Source organism: Ambystoma mexicanum, chromosome 10 (genome assembly GCF_040938575.1).
Source record: "Ambystoma mexicanum isolate Mex_15411 chromosome 10, UKY_AmexF1_1, whole genome shotgun sequence".
Classification (NCBI taxonomy): Eukaryota; Metazoa; Chordata; class Amphibia; order Caudata; family Ambystomatidae; genus Ambystoma; species Ambystoma mexicanum.
In genome coordinates this window covers 153,128,611-153,139,755 of record NC_090932.1, presented here as the reverse complement: position 1 = coordinate 153,139,755, position 11,145 = coordinate 153,128,611, and the positions used below count along the sequence as shown (strand labels likewise).

The 11,145-nt window shown below is 43.5% G+C and overlaps 1 protein-coding gene across 4 annotated transcripts in view; it reads left to right on the top strand.

The window, feature by feature from the left end:
- Positions 1-10,727: 10,727 nt before the first annotated feature.
- ADD2 (adducin 2) overlaps positions 10,728-11,145 on the top strand; it is a 573,955-nt gene continuing 573,537 nt past the window's right edge. For 3 of the 4 annotated variants that reach the window (XM_069617650.1, XM_069617649.1, XM_069617652.1), the window contains exon 1: positions 10,728-10,904. The gene's annotated coding sequence lies outside the window, so the exon portion shown is untranslated. The remainder of the gene's footprint in view (positions 10,905-11,145) is intronic. The other variant, XM_069617648.1, reaches the window with a different exon arrangement.

Genomic DNA, 11,145 nt, shown 5'->3' with positions numbered 1-11,145 from the left:
CCCACGGGACAGTATACCGCCTTGTGCAGGATGCCGCGCACAGAGCTGCAAGGCCATCTCCCCCCTCCTCCCGACCAGGCCCTCCAGAGATAGCTGGTGTTCAAACAGCACAGCCTCGCCTCCCCTCCCAACCCTGCTGGACCCATTTCAAGCATCTGCCTCACCCATGTCAGAGGCCGCCACAGCCTGACTCCTTGATTTACGAGCTACCTGGTCCAAAATCCCACCGTCTCTCAGGCACTAGCCACATGCCCTCCACGGGCCAGTGGTATCTCTGTCAACCCCAAGTTAATGGCCCTAAACAGGGGGGCGCCCACACGTGTACCAACAGATTGTAATACCATCCCTCACCTAATCTACCAAGACAGGATGGCCAAGTGACCCCTCCGATGCTCCTGACTATGCACATGAGACCAGATTGTTTGAACCTAAGGTATCCTCCAAACTGATGTATTGGGACACTTCAGATCGCATATCAATGTCCTGTCTGCATATTGATCTAAGGTCTGCAAACCAACAGAAAGCATAAAGTGTGACGAATGGGTGTGAATGTGTGGCCAAGCGGGCAAATGTTAGTTTAGTTATCAATCATCATTACAAGGCATGTACGGCCCGGCCCGGCACTCCACCCCGATGAGCCCAGCTGACCTTCCAACCCCACGTGGCGCAGCACCAACGTCAGCCAATCCTGGAGGAGCAGCTACCTATTGTGTATACCCCCTAGACATCACCACCCATTCCCCACGATTATGTGTCCCCTATAGCTTGTGTCACCCATGACATATCCTGGAAATGAGTAGGCCTGTCTTTGCTACTGTCAGACAGAGCACTCTCGGAGTTTGCAGAGACCTTTGCATGCCCTATATTGATCTATATAAATCTCTTTTGATCTCACCCGCACTTGGTCCTGGTCTCATTCCCCTTCTGGGGTGTGTCCGTTATTGCCTCTCACTAAGGGGGGTGCGTTTCTAGGGGACGCTTACATTCACTATCCAGAAAGGTCTGCAGCCTGTCCAAGGAGCCAAATGAATCTGATGAACTATATGCATATGGTGTGGGATTGTACACTTATACAACTCTTCTGGGTGCAGATTAATGGGATAATGGAGGAGATGATCGCAACTTGCACCCCCATTTCACCTGTGGCTTGGCTGCTGGCATGGTTTGAGGGGTTACCAGGCAGGAACGGAGACTGATGGGATGGCCTCAGTGGTTGCAGGAACTTTAGTGGCCAAAACATGGAAGAAACAATTGGTACCCTCTACGCAGAGATGGTTGTTGACCCTGGTTTTATGTGAAAGATGAGAAGTAACATATGCATCTATGTTGCTCAGTGGCAGTAGACCCTTGGACTTTCTGTTGGTCCCCCTTGCGCACATAAATGAACTGGTATGATGTGGGTTCGATAGAGGCTGTGGATCAAGATGCGCCAGTCTAATAGCTGAATGCCCTGCCAACCCAATAGGGGAGTAGGAATGCAAATGGCGATGTGCTGGTGCATGGGTTAAATGGCAAAGGGAGATGATCAACGGACTATATCAGACCCGGTTACAGATGCAAGGCAAGACCTCCTCCCCGGCAATTATGATGGGCAAGTTGAACAGTGGCGGCATGTGGAACAGTGGTTTGGCATGATTCCTGAATTATTTGTATAGACTTTAAAGTGCCATACAGATTATGTTCTGGTGTGGGGAGGGTGATATCGGGGACCTTTGGCTTCTTTGTTTTGGGGATTTACTGTAATTGGTAGTTTTATGTCTTGAAACTTGAGAAAAGCAATAAAGAAAGTTTTAAGCTGAAGGAGACTTTTATTACACTCACAAAACCTTTTGGAGCTGCAGAGCGACCCACAGCACTGCGAGTCAGCTACGACTCTTGCTGGGCGTCGCTTTGTTCCCTGGAGGGGGCGGAGCCTGCTGGAGCCCACGTGATCCATAACGTGATCGGAATTCTCCTCAAAACGCACCCGTGTTCACCCTCGCGGCGTTGAGCTCGGCAGGGGTGGAGGGTGTTGGCTGTTGTGCGGCTGTTTGGCGGTGATGGTGCGAAGACGCTGAATACAACACCAAGAGGGATTTGATAATACTGTCAGTGGAGACTTCGGGCAAATAGCCTTTGATCCACTGCAAGAAACAACGGTCTGAGAGGCACATCCTGTAAAAAGACCCTGACACCGGAACTCAAGAATACAACTATCCAGCAAAAAGATACAAAATAAAAATAAAAAAAACATAAAAATTCAATAGCAAATTCTACAACACAAATAACCAACATCCAAGATAAGTGAACAAGCAAACATAAACCACAAAGTAAAAACCAAAAACCACATACGAGAGATAACATCCCCTTTAGCGCAGCAACGGACAAGAAAGTGCGCTCCAACAAACCCCACTCCTCGAATGACACGTACAACAAAGCGCAGGAAACCCGCCGAATTAACGCTCCCGCACATGAACCTTAGAGGAAAGACAATGGAGACGCCAGAATTACAACGCGCAATGACCAAACCAGACGGTAGCAACAACAAAACAACACTTAAAGAATGCAACATCAAAGACTTACCGACCACTACGGAAAGCGACACCAAAAAAAGTGGGGAAACAGAAAGAAAGCACACAGCTGATACAGAAAATGAAAGCGAGAGAAACACCAGTGAACCTCTATCCCAAATCATGAAAGAAGACACAAAAGAGTACTCCTCAACCAAAGAGCCACAAAACACACCAGAAACAAAAGAGGAGTTTGCAACAAAATGCCAGTGAGAAGCTTGCTACAGGAGATTCGATATCTGAAAAAAGAGAGACCACGAAGGCGGAACTAAGCAATAGAACTACCCCCGTTCCAATGGACAAGACAAAAACAAACATGGAGGAAGAGATAAAGGAAAACGTGAAGACGCCTAATCCACCTGCCCTACAAGAAGGAAAGGACGGAAAAGAAAGAAAACCCACAACCCAGCAGGAAAAAGCAGCCAAAGCACAAAAGAAATGGCAGGCCCCATATGAAAGTCGCAGAGACTCGCAACAACTCGCCCCAAAAAAAAACGAGCAGATAAACCACAAAACCGCAAGATTATCACTTGACATAACAGAAATCGAAAACCTAATGAAGAATCATGAAAGAAGAAAAGAGGTCTTCGGTAGCCCACCATCAATCACAAAGAAAATAGACACAGGTCCTTGGGCACAAAAGCAACAAAAAGGAAATTAACCAATACCAAAAGAGCAAGAATTCTACAACAGAGATAGAAGATTACAAAACAGAAACAATACGAAAGACGAATGGGAAGAAATACAAAATTCAAATCTAGAAATACCAGAGAAATGCAGCTGCGACCAATGTACGGAACACGAGTTGGCATCTATACCAACTTCAATGCTAGATTTACAAAATATGTTGATAATTACAACACAATCATTATTGCCATATATGAAGCTACAAGAGGCACTAGTAGACTCAATAAAAGACCAAACAACACTCATGGCATTGATACATTCAAAACAAAGTTATTTAGAACAACGCATGAACAAAATACTGGAGCGACTAGACATTGAAGCACAAAATAGCCACCTATGGCAAAGCAGGCTATCTGATATTGCCCGCAGCGACAGAGCTGAGAAAACAGACCTGACTCACGCGCTAATTAAAATGATGACAGCAGCAAACCAAGAGAAGCCAACGCAGAAATCTTACTCAAATTACCAAAGTCTACGTAACATGACAATACAGCAAGAAGGGACAGAGAACAGTCAAAAGGAAACTTGGGCAAGAGGCAAGTCCACTGCCATAATTGATTACATTTACATGACCTAAAACACACATGAAGATCTAAGGGAATCCAGAAACATTAAAACAGAAGTAAGTGACCTTACATACTGGAAAGAACGTTGAACATTGGAAAAACGGCGAACAACAAAGTTGACTCAACAAAAATTGAAATAAACAATGGAAAAAACAGATTAAGAATTGGGTACAAAAGAATGGAAGAACTGCCAAAAATAATGAATAACTCAACACTAGATGAACTAGAAAAAATCAACTATGGATGGGTACTTTTACCATACAGATGCAATAAAATACAAAATGGAGCGTTAACAACCAAGAAACACACTCATGTATACAATAATAAAATAACAATCAAGAAAAGAGAATTGAGAACAAAAATAAAACTACTAATGAAACAACACCAACCCGGCAAATATTAGGAAATCAAAACAGAAAAACAACACTACAGAAATTGGATAAAGAACAACAAAGCCATGATATTACAAGAGGATGCAGAGAAGATGCTGCAGACATTAAAGAACAGAAATACGAAACTATGGGCGCTACTTCACGTCCAAACCCAAACACAAAACAGTATGGTCTCTGACGTACCAGAAGCAAGATGGATGGAATATTTCACAGAGATCTACGGGAACAACGACATAACGAAAGAAGAAAACAATACACAACAAAACATATGGCAATGGGAATGGGACCATGAAGATCTAAAAAAGGCGATTAATACCCTAAACGCCTCCAGAGCCCCAGGCCCAGATGGTCTTTCCAATATGATAATCAAGCAGAATGCAGCAGTGTGGACAGCTATATGCGAGAGCATTTTCAAGATGATACAAAACACAATAAAAATCCCAAACACATGGAAACAAGCCACTATAATACCCATATTCAAGCAGGGAGAAACAAAAGAACCACAAAACTATCGACCTCTGGCGCTCCTAGACCCTTTGGGTAAAATCTTCGCAAAAATACTACTAGGAAAACTAGACAGATGGGCAAACAAAGAAAAGAAATACGCAATAAGACAAACTGGATTCATCAAAACACTGGGTACCAACATCAACCTATTTCTACTAAACATACTGAAACATGAAGCCATAAGAAACAAAATACAAATCTACGCCGCCTTCGGAGACTTACGGTTAGCTTTCGACTCTGTGAATAGAGACATTCTATGGGAAAAACTGATCGCATGGAAGTGTCCAACTGACATCATCAAACCGATTAAACTGTTATATGAGGACACCAGTGTTAGAGTTAGACTATCAAAAGATGGCTTACTCACGGAACAAATAAGAACATGGAATGGACTAAAACAAGGATGCCCATTAGCAGCCACTTTATTTCACCTCTACATGGCAGGCCTCGAAACAAACATCTATATACCACAAACAAATCCTCCAAAAATTAACAACACAGCGATACCTTGCATTATGTACGCTGACAACATAGTGCTTCTGGCAAAAACTCTGAGAGGATTACAGATCGCACTTGGAAAACTAGAAACATGCATGACAAAGAACAAACTGAATATAAATACGAAAAAAACAAAAATCATGACTCTAAAAAAAGAAAACACAATCAATCGCCAGCTCTCTTCCTTCTATGTAGGAAAGGACAAAATGGACACTGTAAAAACCATAAAATATCTTGGAATATGGACCTCTCAATCGTCAACAGAAGAAGAATGGGCTGAACATCTTAAAGAAAAAACCTTGTCCCTAGCCCGGCAAGCAAAAATAATCCACCGAAAATATGGCAAATTTTCTATGACCCCAGTAATCACATTCTACAAACAAAAAGTTACGGCCATCTTAACATACGGAGCGGAATCCATAATAAACATCAACAACAACATCTGGGACAAACTTGAAGGGTGTTTCTGGAAAAAAGTACTAAACCTGCCAGTCTCACTACCCACCTTACGAATCCGAGCCAAACTTGCACTTCAATCGCTTGAATCCATTGTATTATGGAAACAACTGGACTTATACAGGAAAATCATGACTAAAACCAATACCCCACCTCTGGAAATATTCAGAACAGAGAAAATCTGTAACAGAGATCACGCCTTAGAAAAATGGAAAACAGTGACAGAAGTGAAAAGAGAAGAGCAAGATATATCGATGGAAATGCTATTAGAGCGACCACAAAAAGTGAAAACAAAACTAAAAGAGAATGACTGGCTGAAAACCAACCAAGAGAAAAATAGATACCGGCCCAATATACTCAACCCATCTAACATTAGAAGACTTAACCAACTACCTTCATACTTACAAATATTTCCATCGTCAAAAACAAGAGATACATTTATGAGACTACGGCTAAACATTCTCCCGACCCGAGAAATAATGGCAGCTAGAAAACAAATCCCCAAAAGCAAAAAATACTGCCCATTCTGCAAGAACCCCCAGATGACCGAGAGTCTACATCATATAATCATGATATGCCCGGCACTGAATGAAAAAAGACAACAATCAAGAGAATGGTTTATGAGCATCCAAACTGTCCTAACACCGGAAGACCGCTGGGCGAGGATGATCTCTGGGAATGAAAAAAAAATCGGTGTTTGCCCTAATATCATTTTGGAATAACATCATGAACAATAGATGAACAGAATAACACACTTACACGATGCAAGAAAAAGGACAAAACTTCAATAGCCTATGCTATGTAACTTGAGCAATAACAACAAGGAAAGCAAGATGAAAGGTTTAAATGCAAACCAAACATTTTAAATAAATAAAGTTTTAAAACAAAACATTTTGTACTAGAATAAGGTGTTACAGGAAACCCACTATACAGATGGGCAATGGACAAGGAAAAAGAAAAGGGGTTGGGATTGTTGAGAAGAGTGGGGTAATAGTAAAAAGTATTGTACTGATTTGCATCTTTGTTTTATGTCTTCTTCTGTTCTGCTATTTAGCACATAGGGATAAATTGAGCCCATCAGCTGGTGGTAAGAGGAATACATGCACCAAGAGAAGTGTGGCTAGCACAGTGGAATTATTAAACGCTGTCGGCAAAGGAGTAGATCTGGCCTCAGAAAATATGTGGTTTGGGGAAATGAAGAAAGTGGGATAGGGCACACCAATCATAACTGCTACATGTGTGCATTGATTCCACACCTCACAGGAACACCAAAGCAATTTTTGCTACAAGAGATAACAGCAGAAGAGGGTACATCAGGCCTTGTGCAGAACCAGGGGTATGTTTCAGGGACACACAGTAGAAGTAAAGAGGATTGATGAGGGGGAAGAGGTGTGTGAGGACACCTTTATACAACTGGAAAGCATAGCCCAGGGGGAGGAAAAGGAGCAAGGGGTTCTGGAATATGTAACAAAGGGGGCCCAAAAGGGAAAACGGGTGGTTTCTGTCCATAAAAGGATATCTTGCAAAACCACCGCTGGGAATAATGTGCCATCGTGCCACAGCAGGCCCTTGATGCAAATCTAGGGTTCGGTGTTACACAATGGGAAAGAGGGATGGCACAGTCCATGCAGAAGGCTTGGTGGGCTTTGATGAAAGGTTGGTCGAGAAAATGAATGGTAGATGTAAGAGCATTTGGAACAGTCATATACATGCTTTAACGTGGATAAACAAAAACACACGTCCAGAAAACAAAGCCACTGACACAATATTCTCTATGTTTTAGGGCCAATGAAAAGTAATGCTGGGGATGAACACCGGCTGGAGGAGGACGATGGACATTGCGGCGTTGCAGAATGGGACTGCTGCTGTGATGGACACTTGGTGGGCGTGCAGAACAGGCGCATACGCCCAATTACCACCAGATTGGAAGGGAATGTGTGCACTGGTGACTTCACAACCCGACATTGGTGGTGCCCCGTGCAGAATTGATACCGCTCAATGGGCTGTCTAAGGAGAAAGCAGCAGAGAAACTAACAGATAAACATAAGGTAACAAGGCAGAGAAGGTCCAGTAGTAACTATATCTCGGCAGAGTCCACCAAGAGCTTAGAGAACATTCCATCCCATTTGAAACTGTTCATTTCAGCAACTGTTTTTTTTACCTCTCTTCTGGTACCTGGCATGCAAGCTGCAGCCAATGCAAAATGGCTGCAGATCACGTGCTACAAACTGCCCCAACTGGCAAATGCAACTGAAAAGAGACAACGCATTGCGTGAAGAACTACGAGCTCCACGGTTGGTGACCTTCCAAAACTGTTTCGTTCTCGATCTTGTGGTGGCAATGAAGCGAGGGGTGTGTCATAAAATAGGCAGCTCATGCTGCACCGCAAATCCAGCCAATGACGCTACAAATGGAACACAGAGGCAGAAGAGGAAATAAGAACAATGCACAAAAGAAGAACAAGACATTTCATCAGTATTCTGGTTGGATTAATTGTTCGCCTGGGCACCCAACTGGCTTGTGGCTATGCTTAAGATAACTGTCCCTCTGCTTGCCCCGATCCACATCATTACCGGCATTGGTCGCCTGATCATCCAGTGGTGTAAATGCCACCAGCACAAGAGAGGGTATACAATGGCAATGCAAAATAATGCAGGTCAAGGAGGTATTGGGTGAGGTACACTCCAGTGTGAATGAGAGAGAGAGTGAAGAAGAATTAATATTTTCAGCACTACCACAAGACATGGAGAATTAAGATGCATTATGGGGGAGGGTTCGCCTGACGGGACAAAAATATAGATTTTTGGGGAAAACTTGGATACGTACGAGGAAGAGGGGGACATGAATGGGGTAACAAGGGTATGGGTGCGTAAAGGAAATGAAAGAGGCAGAAGTACCAATTGAAAGATCGATTGAACGAACAGGGAATGTGTTAAAGGTGCTAATTCAGCACCAGATAGGGGGACGCACCTACCAACAACAGGAATAAAGCAGATGCATGGTAGGGGTAGCCACATGGGGATAACACAGATACTCGGCGTCACAGACACACTGTATAATGGACTTCCCCCGGGAATGGTAGGGGGTAACAATACATTGGATGTAACCGTGGTCCAACACATTGCTCTATGATTAAGCGAAAGGAGGCAAGGGACAAAAATAGCACAATCACAAATATGCATAGAGGGAAATCCCTTGGAGCGGGCTGGATTTAGGAACTTTTTAAATTTAAAACGCATGACCACAATGACACGGATGTGCACAGGCAGAGGAGACTCAACTTGTCATATGAGAATTGAGACAACCAGAACTGGGTGAGGTAACTGCAGGGCAGTCAGCCAAACAAACATCCCCGGACGGTAGAGGGGAGGGTGGCTCTGTACCAGTGTACCGGTCACATGACCACCAAGGCCCTATCGGCAGGCGGCAGTGGGGAAGGAACACCGGACGGAGCGGCGTTCCTGGGAGGACCAATCAGATGGTAAGTTCTGAAGCTCTGACAAGGGGGCCAGCCCTCAAAGTATGTATCACAGTGTCTGCGAAGGTCATTATCTAACAGGTATTGTGTGAATGTCCCCTTTCCCACCAGCTGCAGGGCGTTTTGTGTCCCATTCTCAAAGGTGCTGACCAATGGCAGTGTATTAAAGTGTGTGGCAGTCAGCACAAATGTTGCTTCGTTAATATCAAGATGTTCTGGGGTGGGTTGTGAATAAAATGTGATAGCACATGGGGAGGTGAGGTGATGCTATTGAACTGTTTGCTCTAATGACGTTTTCACTAATTAATGTAACTATCGAGTAAGAGGAAGAGGAGATTGCAAACCAATCAAATCCCTGGTAAACTCAGAAAAAACTAATCCTCCACCCTACAAGTGTTTCTCTTGACTTCCGACTATTGTATTTCTTGTTATAAAACTGTTATTCATAGTTCAGATGTCAGCATCTTGATCAAAGCTAATCGACTGTTCTGCCAGCTGAAATAAACAGCGTTGGATTCTTGCCCGGTCTGTACTCAATTTTTTGAGCATGTGGTTTTTATTATGCATTCATTGGAGGACCCCTGACTACAAAGGGTTGATCCTGAAATGCGTAGAGCTCACATAACTATTATTATTTGTTTTAAATATTGCTGTTGATAAAAATAAACATAATTTTGTATACTGTCATTCATATCGGTATCCTGAATTAGTAAAAACATATTATATGGAGTTCCATAATGAATTGTTGACCGAGTTCAGTTTTGATGGTGTGCAGGGGACGGGAGGGTCTGTCACTTGAGGATGCTACTTTTGTTTCTGTTCAAGTAACAGCTTCTTGTGCCGGAGCTGTAATTTTCTGGGGTAATCGTAACAATATTTTCCATAATACCTTGAAAAGTCACAAAAAAGCTCTATAGAAACTGATGTGCTCACCACAGTGGGTTTACTACCATGAGCAGCTCTCACACCATGGTCGGCTTCAGTGCTGGTACCAAAGAGATAGGGGTGGTGGTGACACCAATTTAAAAATGGAAACCAATGCAAGTATTGTAGTTTGCAAAAAGGCATAGTTCCCAAACCGCTTTTCCCTTGGTCTATTTTTTGCACTCGTTTGAAAACTGCAATACAGTGAGTGCAGGTAGGCGGGGGGAGACGCCGAGGGGTTGGGGGGTTGCATCGGTCAGGAGAAAGGGATCCAGAGGGAGTGATTGCCCCCTACCCTGGACTGGGCCGAGGAAGAAAGATTAAGTGGGTAATGCGCCTTTAAGGCTGAATCTTTAATTTAATGTTAAATATTAAATAAAAACGTGGATTTTCTCACTTGTCAATAATATTTAATTTTAAGAAACGGCAATGCCATTTGATATAATGTTTTGGTTTTTAGTAAAAATTCACATAATATGAACTATTTTATTTAATTAAAATAAATGTGTTCTGCAGTAAAACAAACAAAAAAACCATAACAATGCCATGTATAGATGTGGGATCTCGCAGATCCCTCGATCTTGCATTGAAGATGCTGCTTCATATTACTGTTATCTGCCTGCTGGGAATAGCTTCATGACTGGATTGGCGGTGTGGGAGGGAGGAGGAGGGGAGCCCTGCACCGTTGCATTCAGCCTTTTGTTTGCCAACGCCCAGCAGCAGTCGGACAGTACCGGGAGAGGTGTTTCCTTCTGGAATGTGTGGAGATAAATCTACACCGCAATTATGGACGCAGAGTAAATATTGTAACCGGGGAAGAATAGCGCTGCCCTGGACCATCTGCCAGGTATGCAAACACGTCCGCGACACTGTGTGAATTCAGTTATTCCGTGTGTGGGAGTGTGAATGTACCTCATATTTTGGGGTGATATGATGAAACCGTGGGAATTCAGCTGTGACGGAATAGGCGTTTTAAAGCAAAGCTTGGGTGGTTTTATGTGGTAGCGTACACTCCATTTGGGGAGGGTGTTGTGGTAGCGCAGGGCTGGAGCGGCGTCGCTCGAGTTATTTGTCGGCAACCTCTCATT